The 14,323-nt window shown below is 41.0% G+C and overlaps 1 protein-coding gene across 2 annotated transcripts in view; it reads left to right on the top strand.

Annotated features, from left to right (window-relative positions):
* Dnajc5b (DnaJ heat shock protein family (Hsp40) member C5 beta) overlaps nucleotides 1-14,323 on the top strand; it is a 78,191-nt gene that overhangs the window by 15,972 nt on the left and 47,896 nt on the right. Inside the window, exon 2 of one of the 2 annotated variants that reach the window (XM_090338647.1) lies at nucleotides 7,164-7,282. The gene's annotated coding sequence lies outside the window, so the exon portion shown is untranslated. Of the gene's footprint in view, nucleotides 1-7,163; nucleotides 7,283-7,341; nucleotides 7,401-14,323 lie in introns of both variants that reach the window. The other variant, XM_090338648.1, reaches the window with a different exon arrangement.

Raw genomic sequence — 14,323 nt, forward strand, 5'->3', positions numbered from 1 at the left:
ATATGAGATAACCAAGGGACAGGAAAAGAGATGAGAGATAACATAGTACCTTAAGAACAACAATCATTCATTATATGGCTTATTCTATATCCTAAAGATCCTTTCATTTAGTGTCCTACTATGTGGCCTTTTGTACCAAGGTTTTGCTCTATTGTAAATCTCTGCTAGGAGAGCCCAAGGTTTCTACTGATTATGACAAATGAGGGAAACTATTGAGCCTAAGTTCCTTTGAGCCTGGCTTACTTCACTTAATAGGATTTTTTCTAAGTCTTTCCATTTCCTAACAAATGGGGCAATGTCATTCTTTCTGACAGCAGCATAGAATTCCATTGTGTATAAATACCACATCTTATTGATCCACTCATCAACTAAGGGACATCTAGGTTGGTTCCATATCTTTGCTATGGTAAATAGTGCTGCAATGAACATTGTTGTTCTGGTGGATTTAGTATGTCTTTTTTACTGGATGGTTGGGTAAATGCCAAGTAGTGGGATTGCTGGGTCATAGGGGAGCTCTATGTTTAGTCTTTTGGGGAACTGCCATACTGCTTTCCATAGTGGTTGAATGAGTTTGCACTCCCACCAACAGTGTAGTAGTGATCCCTCCTGGCCACATCCCCTCCAACATCTGTTGTTATTAGTTTTCTTGATCATGGCCATTCTAACTGGAGTGAGGTGGAATCTTAGAGTTGTTTTGATTTGCATTTCTTTTATGACCAGAGATGTTGAGCATTTCTTCATGTGTCTATAGGCCATTTTTGTTTCTTCTTCAGAGAAGACTCTCTTTAAGTCTTTGGCCCATCTTTTAATGTGATGGTTGTTACTTTGGATTAGTTTTGGATTGATTCAATTTTTTGAGCTGTTGATATATTTTAGATATGAGGCCTTTGTCTGTTGTATGGTTGGTGAAGATCTTCTCCCTCTCTGTAGGTTTCCTAATTAGTTTACTAGCTATGTCCTTTGCCATACAAAAGCTCTGCAGTTTAATGCAGTCCCACTTATCCAGCCTTTCTCTGATTTGTTGTGATTCTTGGTCCTTATTACGAAAGTTTCGACCTGTGCCAAGGAGGTCTAGTGTATCTCCTATTCCTTCTTGTAAAGTTTTCAGAGTGTCGGCGTTTACCTCCAGGTCTTTGATCCATTTGGAGTTAATTCTAGTACAGGGTGACAAAGAAGGATCCAACTTTAGTTTTCTGCAGGTGCTTAACCAGTTCTACCAGCACCACTTGTTGAAGAGGCTATCTTTCTTCCATTCTATTTTTTTGGCTCCCTTGTCAAAGATTAGGTGGCCATAGGTCTGTGTTTAATATCTGGGTCTTCAGTTTTATTCCATTGGTCTTCAGGCCTCTTCTTGTGCCAGTACCAAGCTGTTTTGATAATTATAGCTCTGTAATAGAGTCTAAAGTTTGGTATTGAAATTCCTGGAGGGAGATTTTCTATGAACTGATATTTATAATTTGTTATGCAAATGGGGGAGGCAGGCCAGACCCAGAGGCACATAAAAACGTAAGTCCAGTCAGGGAGAGTCTTTGATTTATGTTCCAGATGACTGGACCATGATCCTCCTATTTATAATTCCCCTCATACCACCATGATCCTCCAACAACAGACTTCCCAATTTCTACCTCCTATGTCACTAGGACTTATAGAAGTAAAATACTGGTGCCTGGCCATAAGACAGTGTTTTGTTAAAAGAAATCATATTATTTCTTGTACATCTGTAGAGCTTAGGGGAGATAATGCAGTTAGTGTTGGTTACTTGCTTCTCCATCGCTATTACCATCATCATCACAACCCTCTGAATCCCCACAACACCTGTACGTTGCCTGGCACTGCATGATTATAAGGGAGTCATTTCCATTCATGGCCTAGTGATGATGACTTGAGAAATAATCTAGCAGGATTACAATTCCAATTCGAATGCACTACCATTGTACTGGGTTCTGGATTGGGGAGACAAGGAGAAAGTAACTTCATAAATGATGCTCAAACTAACCCTTTAAAACAATCTGTATATATAAAAGTCCCTAATAATTCTAGTCATGTCATAGTAGATACTTTATAGACATCAGAGAGATAAAAAAAAAGAGTTTGCATTCAAGAGGACTTGTGGAAAGTTTGAAAAACAAGATGTTTTGGATGCTCCTTGAGTTAAACCACATGAAGTGAAATTTTATTTGGTGTTTAAACACATGGATGCCATTATCTTCAGTAAATGATTTCTTAGGAAAGCCAGGCAATGGAAAATTCCTCTACAGTTGCCTGCCGGCAGGTGTTTTCCACATTACTTAACTGAAGAGCCCTCTGCGTCAGCTCTTCTCGGGTGTGGGCTCAACACTGGCTCTGACCTGGGTAAGGTTTTGGATCTGTCCCAGGGAAAAATGCCAGAGCCCAGCCCATCTTTGAAGCACTTGCTTTGGGATAAATGGGGATGGGCATTGGGTGGGGGCTAGACACTGAAATTCTATAAGTCTTCCTATGTGGTTCTGGAGAGAGGTCCAGTCTAGCTCTTGCTCCTTTGTGGTCTACAGCTCTGTGCTTTCGACCTATCAATACAGACTTGAGCACACAACACTTTCATCCCATTTGTAACTTTCCTCTAAGGGAGATATTTTTAACTCTGGAAAATTATAAAAATGTAAAGGGAATTATTTTTCTGTTTGAAAAATTCATCAAAAGAGTCGTTATCATTACAAATAAACATTCTTTCTTGAAACATATAAACACTTGCACAGAACTGCCAGAATCACTCTGGCTACGTCAGAGTTACAGCTGAGCTCCTGCTCCACTGGCAGCTGACAGCTGCTTCATTTCACAGGATACAAAGAAGAATCTGTCTTTGTGTCTCCTGAACTCACTTCACACTCTTAATGACTCTTGGCCAGATCATTTATGCCTTTGAAATTTACAGTGATGGCATAGTTGGGGAGTTTGGTGCAGACTTTGCCTAGTACCAGCAAGGCCCTGGGGTCTGTCTCTAGCAGAAATGGCACAAACCCAATCAAACCCAACCAAATAACCAAAAAGTAAATTCAAAAGTAAATCCATAGTGATGAGCTGTGGTCAGCATCCCTGACGTGTATGCTGTCAGCTTCCCCGGGGCCACCACACCAGCTGCCCCGAAGTCTTCAGGGCTGGAAAGGACTTCTCAGATTTCCCAGAAGCGGGCTGGGAAGCTTCTACCTGCATGCCTGCCAAAACCAAGGCTTCCACAGCTAGTCCCCAGGTCCTCACAATGAGAATGAAAGGAGACCCTCACCTCCCAAGCAGCCGAAACAGGCAACCAGTGACCCATATCCTTCCACAAGCCCTTCTGGAGGCCTTTACTTTCCCTTTGCAGTAAACTCACCTTTTACTCAAGTTCTCCCACTGTTCTTTGCTTGATTTCCATACTGGTTTACAGAACCTGCCTGCTTGTATGTCAGTGTGTTACATATACAGTAAACCATCACAGAGAAATGACCCATTAGCCAGACTTTTCATCACTGTAACAATTACCCAACAAAACCTTCTGGTTTCAGAAGGTTCAGCTCAGGTTGATTTGCCCCAAGAAAAACTTTGGGCAAAGCATTATGGAAGTCCTTCCCCCTTATGGAGTGGGAGCAGAGAGGGGAGGGAAGGAGAGAAGGAGGGAGGGAGGGAAGGAGAAGGAGAGAGGGAAGGAGAGACACAGACAGACAGACAGACAGACAGACAGACAGACAGACAGAGAAACAGAGAGAGAGACAGAGACAGAGGCGGACAGAGAGAGAGACAGAGAGATAGAGAGAGAGACAGAGACAGAGACAGACAGAGACAGAGACAGAAAGACAGAGACAGAGACTGAGAGAGACCCATGGGCTAGGCACAGTGGTCAAAGGAACACTCCCAGTGACCTACTTCCGGTAGCCAGGACACTCCTCCCCTCCCCTACCTTGCCCTTGCAATAGCTAGGTCTTAGCACCTCCCAAAATAGGGCCACTAGCTGGGGATCTAGTGTTCAACACACATTTCATACTCAAATAAAATGTTTTAGAGGGAATAAAAACACTAACTTTATCCATTGTGTTGGCAGCATTTGGGTTAGGATTTATCTTAGAACTATTGCCACTGCATATCTCATGGTTACAAAAAATAATGAGCCTGCTAATAAATTTAAATGAGGTACCCTGTTCCACACGCTCATGTGTTACAGTGTTTAGGATGACTCCAGTCTTTTATCCAGTGCTAGTGTTGATATGTGCTAGTCAAGAATCCTAACCAACCTTTGTATCTGAAAGAGATGTGTAAACGCTTTAATAAGCTCACATCGTAGAATATACAAGGAAGATGGACATTTAATATCCATCTAACTTCCACCACTCTAATTTTCTACCTTATAGAAAGGCCTCTTCGATTCCCTCTGGGTTCACTTCATCTAAGTTCTTCTTTATTTCACACTGCTTTTAAATGTAGTGCTCTTCACATTAAGGAGTTATTTTCATGCACTGGACACTCTCTTTTATTTACCTCATTTGAAACTCACTCCTGGAAAGTCTTACTGTCTAAATGGAATATGGTTCCATTGATCTTTGGTTGGGTCTTTTGATAGTAGATCTAGAGAAACTATATAAACTTGTAGTAGACTCCTGTGTATGAGAATATATGTCACAATGTTTCTGCATTTCTTCCATTTAAGCAGCCAGGGTCTCTCAACATTGTCTTCCACCAGCCTGGAATATTTTGCTTCCCCAGCAATCTTTCTGTGTGCTTCTTTTTAGGTCTCAGTTTATAAGGAAGTTGTGTCAAATCTTCTCTGTTCACTGATTTAGAGCATTTTGTAGCGTATCTCCAAAGTCTCAGTTTCTATACTTATTTAAGTTACCATTTGGTTAACCTCTGACTTTTTAGAGACCTCTAAACCTGTGACCCAATAACGAACCTAGGGTGTTTGCTTTCTTTCATTGCTTAGTGAATTTCTGCTGAGTCTGGTGGATGAGTGTCATCGAATAGGTGAATAAGAAATTGTACTTTCTTTTAAAACATAGTTACTACACAACGTTTGGGTGGAGATGAGAGGGAAGGACTGGGAGAGAATGAGGGAACAGAAGACACTGTGCTCATTCCCTGACTCATGTAATTGTAATCCCTTTGTGTATCACCTTTATAATAACAACCAAGTAAATTAATTTATTAAAAAAGAAGTATCTGAACAGACACGATTTGCCACCCTTCCCACCCACATTGTTAGCGCTGGATCATACGCATTTCTTCATAGTTGTCTATCCATGTTTTGGTCATGATTATGCAAGGATGTCTCCATAAAACACGAAAGGAGGGGCAGTAAGGGTAGCCTAGTGGTAGAGTGCTTGCATAGCAAGCATTCAGCCCTGGGTTTGATTCCTCAGTGCCAACACAATGGATTACTAAAAACAAAAGGAGTTGACATTAGTGTCTCACACATGTCATCCATACTACCCAGGTGGCTATTTGAGGACTATAATTCAAAGTCAACCTAGGCAAGAAAGTCCATGAGATTCTTGCCTACAACTAACTACCCCAAAGCAGGAAATGGAGCTGAAGCTCAAGTGGTAGAGTGGGTAAAAAAATCTCAGGAACAGCACCCAGACTCTTAGTTTAGGTTCTAGGATGGCACAAACCATTCACCCACCTCCTCACAAAGCAACAACAACAAAACACAGTTACAGTTCCATTTTAAGGTTTTGCAATACTTACTTTCTTAAAGCTAATGGTTTAAGCAGTACTTAAAAAGAAGTGGTTAAAAAGAATAATTAATGGTGTAAAATATACCTTATTAATAATGTTCTTAAACTGAATTTAAAAAAAACCTATCCATACTCATCACTATACCACTATACCAACTAAACTGCATGTGGTAGAGTACACCTGTATTCCCAGCACTTAAGACACAGAGACAAGAGAAGCTGGTTTGAGGTAAGCCGAGGCTTGAATTTAAGGACAGTCTGAGATACACCTTGTGATTCTATTTCAGAAACCAAGAGATAGAGATAGAAATTAGTTTTAAAACACTGAATTTAATCTCCAATAATGCTCTCCCAACCCTCCAGATACACACACACACACACACACACACACACACACACACACACACACACGCTGTTAAGTTGCCAGAGCTTCAATATTGCATCTTAAATAATGTTAGAGTTTTTATTGTGTTTTACTTTTCCACATGATAAATGGAATGCCTGCTAAACTCTGGCTAGAAATCAGATGCTGTGAGAAACAGTATTTTATTCTTTATGAGCCCCTAAAACTAATGCCCTCTAGAGGCAAAAGTATTCTGCAATGTTTACACAGCAGAGCCTGGGTTTAAGTGATCCACAAACTCCACTTTTAGCAGTGGGAACCAAACTTTGGAGTAGCCGCTTCTCCTTCAGACTTTTTCAGTTGGTACATCTTGAAATGACAGGAACTGTTTTCTCTGGTGACTTTTTGCACAGAGCTTGAGCATTGTTTTAAATAAGGAATAAACTACAGTGATGCAGTATCTCTTGATGAAGCCTAGAGTGGTGTGAACATATAAAAATAGTTGCATTGGCTAGGCCCAGGTGGCTGATGCTTGCAAACAAGAGGCTAAAATCTGATAGCTTAAGGTTTGAAGCAGGAAACTTGGTGAAGCTCTGATCTCCAAGTAATCACCAAAAGCTAGAAGTGAAGCTGTGGCTCTAGTAGTAGAGTGCTAGCCTTGAGAGAGAAAAAAGAAAAAGAAAAAAGCTCAAGGACAGTTCGCAGGCCCTGAGTTCAAGGCTCCAGGACTGGCATGTACACACACACACACACACACACACACACACACACACACACGCACACATGCACACATGCACACACACTCATACAAAGTTGGATTAATGTAGTAAGCAGTTAAAGTTTCTCCCTTATTAATGTTATATGATTTCCTCTAGCAATTTTAAACCGAGAGCTAGCCTTAGACCAAAAAAAAAACCCAATAACATTTGAAGATGCTCATTGTGCAGGTCAGAAACAGGACAGTACGCCCTCAGTGCAAAATCCTCTGGCAGCACGGTTCTACACCATTCATGAGCCAAGCACTAGCTCGCAAGGGATGGAAAGTGGACGTGACACATATTGTGCCATCATTGGATGCAGTGTAATAGCAAACTGTATGGTCATGCATGTTTTATTCTCTCTGTTGTGTTTTCCAGAGGGATAACTCATTGGCTGATAGAGTAACAAATGAGAAGTAACCTGACTCCATTGGCCTGCTTAACCCTGCAGGGAATGATGGGAAGGGGCAGCCGTTTGCTTTGAAACAGTGGAACAGGTATGGAAAAGCCTCTTTCTTCATTGCTTTCTTCTCTGTCTCTGCACATCTATTTCCAGATCTCTTGAAAACAGCAAGTCCTTCCCGTGTGACATCAGAATTGGAGTCCTAGGCACAGGTACTGTGGGGTTATTTGTGACATTTTTGAATTGCCCCATCTTCAAGCTGCTGGTTATTTTATAAATACTGGAAACCCTTGTTTTCAAAGAGCAAACAAGTAATTGTGTTAGGGAGAGGAATTTCTCTTAAACATAGGAGTTAACATGGCAGAAGTGTGTTTAGCTTTAAGGCACATTATTTGTATTGGGGGGACTTGGATCTACCAAGCAGTTTTCTAGGCAGGGGGTAATATCACAATGGGCAAGTGTGTTGCTTTCTTGAATGACGGGAGTTGAAATTATATTTGTTGTGTAGAGTCGAAAATATCCTTGTCCACATACATTTTTCAGTCATGACAGCATCTGCTAAGAATGGCATAGTTTGATATTTTTCTAGTTTTAAAAATTTGAATAATAGACAGTGACCCAGCTGCTTTCACTTTGGAAGAAAAATTTTATTTCAACATGAAAATTTATAGAATAGCGTTCTTAACCATCCCTGAAATTTGAGTTCTTTAAAAATACTCATTTCAGGGCTGAAAGTTTGGCCTAGTGGTACAGTGCTTGCCTATCATGCATGAAGACCAGGGTTCAATTCCTCGGTACCACATACATAGAAAAAAGCCAGAAGTGGTGCTGTGGCTCAAGTGATAGCGCTCTAGCCTTGAGAAAACCCAAGCATAGTGCTCAGGCCCTGAGTGCAAGCCCAGGATGGCAAAAACAAATACTCCTTTGTGTCAATGACCTGTCACCATCAAGGTATGATACTTTCTCTCAGTACTAATTACTGCCTAGAAACAGATGCACCATACGTGGTTGGGTAGTGACTGGCTAGTGAGCAACACTTTAAGAAATTACAATATGAATGTCATTCTAATGCAGCTAGGAAATAGGTTTAAGAAGATCACTACGTACTGGATGATCAAAATTAATTTACTTAATGACTTTGTATGGCAACATTTTTTTCCTGTTGGATAGATTATAGATGAAGGACCATGAATAATTAATGAAGACTTGAATTTTACATAGGAATATTAGAATTCAAAAGACTACAGGTAAAGAATTGCTCAAAATTACATTTTATATAACGAATTAAATGAAGTTATGGCTCCTTTATCCATTTCAGGCTGTTTAATAGAATGTGTGGAGTATTCCTCTGTAGTTGGTATGTTTCTGATACATCAAGGGGTTCAAGGTATTGCTGTATTGAATCTGAGACTTAATGTCATCAAAATCAATAATATATGAAGAGTCTGGTTTCCAGCTCAGCATGGAGACAGAAAAAGTATGTCATTCCCACTGACACAGTACTGTGTGCAGTTGTTCTTTTTGTGTCTCAGTCTATAGAAGCAGTCGACAACAAACTGCATTGGCCAACTACTGACCAATGTCTTCTCCTTACAGTATATCACAAATGGACCTTTTAAAACTGGCTTAATTTAGAGAGATTATCCATCTAAAGAGAAATATCTTGGTAATAGAGCAAAGGCAAGAAACATAATGAACTTTTTATAATAGTTATCTACTAGATTTTGCTAAGCAGGAATAAATTATAACAGTAGTTTATTTCTAAAGGAAGGGATGATCTGAACATTTACCTGAACCAAAGGAATAAGTGGTTGTGGTGTCTTCATGAGTGTGAATTTCTGTGTGTTTTGTGCATTATGAAGACGCATGATCCTGAGACATGCAGATGTATCTGGGGATGCTTCCAGACTGCTCTTTGGAAGAGCTGAAGCCTAGCCCCCAGTTGATTCAGTCTTCTGATTCCAATGTGGAATAGTTTTGAAGAAGGCAGCTTTGGGACAAAGGTGGATCCAATTTCCTCTGTATAAAATGGGACAGCAACACACAGGGGACTATGCTTATGACCACCTAAGGGCTACCAACTAGTTGTTGCCTGTGAGGTTTCATAAGGTGATGCTTACCATGACTGGAACAGTAAAAGACTGTCAAGACTCAGTTAACTTGTGGCATGGTATCCAGGGGTCATTGAAGGCCAGACTCCCTGTCACCACATTTTCCAGGATGATGTATAAACTGTGGGTATTTGTTTACTATTTTATGAAGAGAAAAGGATATCCTAGTAGTCAAAATACATGTGTCAATATCAGGGCTATGGGGCTGGGAGTGTGGCCTAATGGTAGAATGATTGCCTATCATTCACAAAGCCCTAGGTTCGATTCCTTGGTACCACATACACAGAAAAAAGTCAGAAGTGGTGTTATGGCTCAATCGGTGAGTGCTAGCTTTGAGAAAAACCCAAGGACAGTTCTCTGAATTCAAGCCCCAGGACTGGTCAAATAAAAACCCCAAAACATTGGAGTTGAAAGTGTGTCTCAGTTGGTAGAGCAGAACTAGGAGACAAGTTTGAGTCCCAGTCTTGGATAAGAAAGAGAGAGAGGGGAGGAGGGAGGGAGGGAAGGAGGTGGAGGAAGGAAGGAAAAGAAAAGGGAAGAAAGAAGGAAACAAAAATACTTGGGTCAAAATAACCAGGCCCCAGGGACAAGAATACCACTCCATTTAGTCACTGTGAGAGTAATTGTCACATAGGCCAGTGCAAAGAACTGAATGTAGATGACCAGTGTGTTTTCTTCAAGGAAGGTCTACATAAGATGCCATGTCCTGAACAGAAGGTAGTCTGAAGAACGTGGAGTTAGATGAGTCAAATGTTTAAGAGCACAGGACTAGATCATTAGATGAGTTTCTTTCAAGTGGGACTGCCTAGCCAATGGGGTATTTCAGCTCACTGGTGCTCAGATGGCCCAACTAGTGTTTATGTGCCTCTGCATTGGCGATTCTCTGCATATCCAGGCCTGACAGCCTGCAGTAATTAAGTTCCTTCAGGTCTTGCAGACCTCAGCAACATTTATTTCTGTCCTGAGCCATTATGCCCTGACCTCTCAGTTTAAGTTTTCCTGAGAGTCCCTCTCTGACACCTCCAGGTGCTGATTCAAGGACTGACATAATATCTGTGAAAGTGTCTTTCTGGCCCATAGAAAGTGGTCAGTAGATGTTAGTTCCTAGCTCTCCTTCCCTTCCACACAGCACAGAGCTTCAAGACTTTTAAGGGCCATGGTGCTAGGTACGCAACTGAGATGGCAAAAATTTTTAAAGAAGTATCTGAAAACAAGCAAAATCTTTAGGTCACTCCCTGCCTCTCACCTTCTCCTTTCCAGCCTCTTGCAGATACTAAGTCTTTCCTGAATTGTGGTTCTGAAATTTGCAATGATCCCAGACATTTCTGAGAATGACCACAGATATGGACAAATGTTCTCATCCATGACATGGAGCCACCCGAGACTCACCCTTCTCTCATCAGGTTGCTTTGCCTCTGCTTCCTCTGTAGAAAGATTCAGGATGGAACTGTCCCTGGTTCAAGGTTCCAAACCTCTGTCATTTCAGTCTTTAGAGAGGGTTCACAAAGACATGGCTGTATGTTGAAGTCTCTCTCCACAAGAGCTCACTGGGTGGGGCAGGGGACTATCTGGACCTCCTTCATCCTCCCCAGGGCACTAAACCATCCCTCCTCTTTCAGGCCCCGCCCCAAACTTACAAGTATTCTGTGATATGGTCAAGAGAGTCACGTGCTCTGCACTTGGACTTGGTAATCACATGGATCCAAAATTGAATTTGGACATGAGGGCTGGACTAGAAAGAATATGTACCAAAGTTTTGGGGAAAACAAGTGGTAGCACTTTTAGCAGCTCAGCCTTGGCGTTTCTGTGAAGCTGCCCTTTGCATTCCCACTTAGTCAAGGACTTGTTTGGAGTCATCCAACAGCACTTGTTAAAGACCTAACATGTGCTAGGTACAGTGCTAGGCATCAGGCTTCTGATAGCTCATTTCCCACACACAGACTTGTCCTCGCTTGATTCCTTCTTCTGTTGACCTTCATGCTTGATACCTTAGGGTTAGCCCTGAACACTAGACTCTTTATTGATTCATTCTTTTATACTCTAGGTTAACCAGCAACCTCCCTAAAGACCTGCACCCCCGGCTTAGGCTAAATCATTGAATTGACTTCTGTGGGTGTTATCAGTTTAGCAGATTACACCCAGTAACTTGCAAATCTTCCCACCCTCCCTAAATTAGTGATAGCAACACCCAAGTGCAAAGGAATCAAAGGAGGTTAGGGAGAACAGGGATCATGGAATGAAACTGCACCCTCAGCCTTGCTAAAACGTATCTCAGGGATGGGAGTGTGGCCTAGTGGTTGGAGTGCTTGCCTAGCATGCAGAAAGCCCTGGGTTCAATTCCTTGGTACCACAGAAAATGCCAGAAGTGGTGGTGTGGCTCAAGAGATAAGGCACTAGCCATAAGAAAGCTCAAGGACAGTGCCCAGGTCCTGAGTTCAAGCCCCAAGACTGACAAAACAAAAAAAAATGTATTTCAGTACTATCTGTTGGCTATTGGGAATCATGGCATGTTTCCTAGTTTTTGAAATATACGAGAATAAATTCAAGTAGAAACTATTTGATTTGTATACAAAATATATACAAAAGTCAATAAAGCAAAGACATATATTTTGTTGTACTTCTATTTGTCCTTAATTCTGTAGAATGGTTCTCTATCCAGATGAGCCATTCTTTCTCTTATCTCTGCTACTCACATCTGTACAATATACTTGAATTATGTTAGAATACCTTTATCACCCTTACTTGTTGCAAACTGCAGTGAGTGCCTTCACATATCCCCACCAGGAGCAAGGCAGTGTGAAAACTATACCATGAAGCTGATTTGGGGGTACTAGGGGAACTGTGCCTCTGGTCATCAACAGATGCCAAAGTTCCTGGTTAACAGGGTCTTTATTATCAGTCAGGGGAGAACGTGCAGAAAGTAAGGTAGCAATGTCTCTGAAGTTACAGACACCAGCATGTGAAACAATCCTAAGCTGAGTGACTTACTTATCTTAGGAAGTGGCAGGAAGCAGCAAACAAACACAATGTGTATAGGTCTTAACCTAACTCTAAGGTCCAAGGAAGTCTGGGTTCTGATTAACTCACTGGCAGAATTTTGAGTCTCTTTAATCTTAGGAGTCATTGATCTTTCCCGGGCCACTCCCAGATTTCTGAGCGTCAGAGAATGGCATTCTAATTCTCTTTATTAGACCTCAAGGCTTGGCATTCACAGATTCCCACATTACTGTCCCCAAAAATACCCTGTCCCATGATGGTACTGGGCTTGATCTTAGTGCCTTTGTTCTCACTCCCTCCACTCTTCATGGGTGGTACTCTGCCATATCAGCCACACCTCTACTTCAAAGTTATGTTGGTTTTTTTTTCTTCTCTCCTGTCTAAACTGAGCTAAGAGTCTCCTGGTTTTGTCTGCCCAGGCTGACTTGAAATTGCGATACTCAGATCTCAGCCTCCTGAGTAGCTAGAGTTATGGACTTGAGCCACCAGTGACCAGCTCCCAAGAACCTAAAAGCTACATTCAACTTAAAGAATAGATACAGAGATTTAGGAAAAACCACAATTGACTATTTTGGCTTAGAGGTGGTTAGGGACTTGCCAATTGTTTCATTCAGAGTTATGACAATGAAGAGTCTTGGCTAATAGTGACCATGATTGGTAGTAGTGGTGGTGGTTGTTTTAAAATGTGTGTGCTGGAGGAATTTGGCTCAACCAGGAAGGAGTTTGATGCATTATGGGAGGGTAAGAATTGCAAGGACCTGAGAACAACTGGAGTCAGAGACCACTTGAGGCTCTGCCTCCTGCTACTTGCTCTTCTGCTGATCAGGTCCAGCCTCCATGTGAGAGCATTCAAAAATATCCAAACTACATGAATACAGCTGTAGAAGCATCCTCATTGGAACGGCATGGATCAGACTACTCTTGGCCTACCCAACTGAAACATGTAATACCCAGGCAGATCTCGAAGAAAACATTTGTTGCCATGGAGACCTATCTTTTCCCCAGAAAAACAAGAGACTTTATTGTCTCACTGGAAGATTATCTGTTCTAACGGATTTTAGGCAAAATATCCTAAAAGATACTTGTTAAATTGAGCTAGATGATCTCTAATTCCACATTCTATAGTTCTATAATGTGAATTACTATGTTGATGCATTACTTAAACTGGCAAAAAGTATATATAGTTATTGTATATGTATAGGTAATGATGTTTTAAAATATAACTGAATGGAGCTAATTAGCATGTGCATTATTTTTATACTTATATTTTTCATGGTGAGAATAAATCAGCTTTCAAGAACAATACATAACTATAATCACCAAGTTGCACAGTGGAGCTCCTAAACTTACACTTTTTACCTGAAATTTTATTTCTTTCGACGAATATCTCTCCAACCTTTCAACTCATCTCAACCTCAATTCTACTCTGCTTCTTTTAGTTCAGTTAATTCCATATAGTAATGATAGCATGTGATATTTGCTTTTTGGTGTCTGGTTTATTTCATTTTACATAATATTTTCAAGATTCAACTAGAAAATGACAAGATTTCTTTTTAAAGAAAAGTACTGAGTTAGGCAGCAGTGTACCTGTAACCCTAGCAATTCAGGAGGCTAGATCTGAGGATCAGGTGTAGTTCGAAGCCAGCCTAGGCAGGAAAGTCCATAGATCTCTTATTTCCAATTCACTACCAAAGTGTCAGAAGTGGAACTATGACTAAATAGTAAAGTGCTAGCCTTGAGCATAAAGCTAAGGGACAGTACCTAGGTCTTGAGTTCAAGCCTTAGGACCAGCACCAAAACACCCACACAAACAAAACAAAACAAGGCAAAAAACACTCTACTGAATAGTATTCCATTTTATACATATATATGTATATATATATATTAATCATCTTCCCGCCTTCCTTCTTCCAACTGGGATTGAACTTGGGGCCTCCCACTTACTAAGAAGATGTTCTGCTCCTTGAGCTACATGTTTTCTAATTTAGTCATCTATTGATAGACAGTTAGCTTGCTTCCGTATATTC

This window comes from Megascapheus bottae, chromosome 9 (assembly GCF_031878675.1).
Source record: "Megascapheus bottae isolate mThoBot1 chromosome 9, mThoBot2.hap1, whole genome shotgun sequence".
NCBI classification, from domain to species: Eukaryota; Metazoa; Chordata; class Mammalia; order Rodentia; family Geomyidae; genus Megascapheus; species Megascapheus bottae.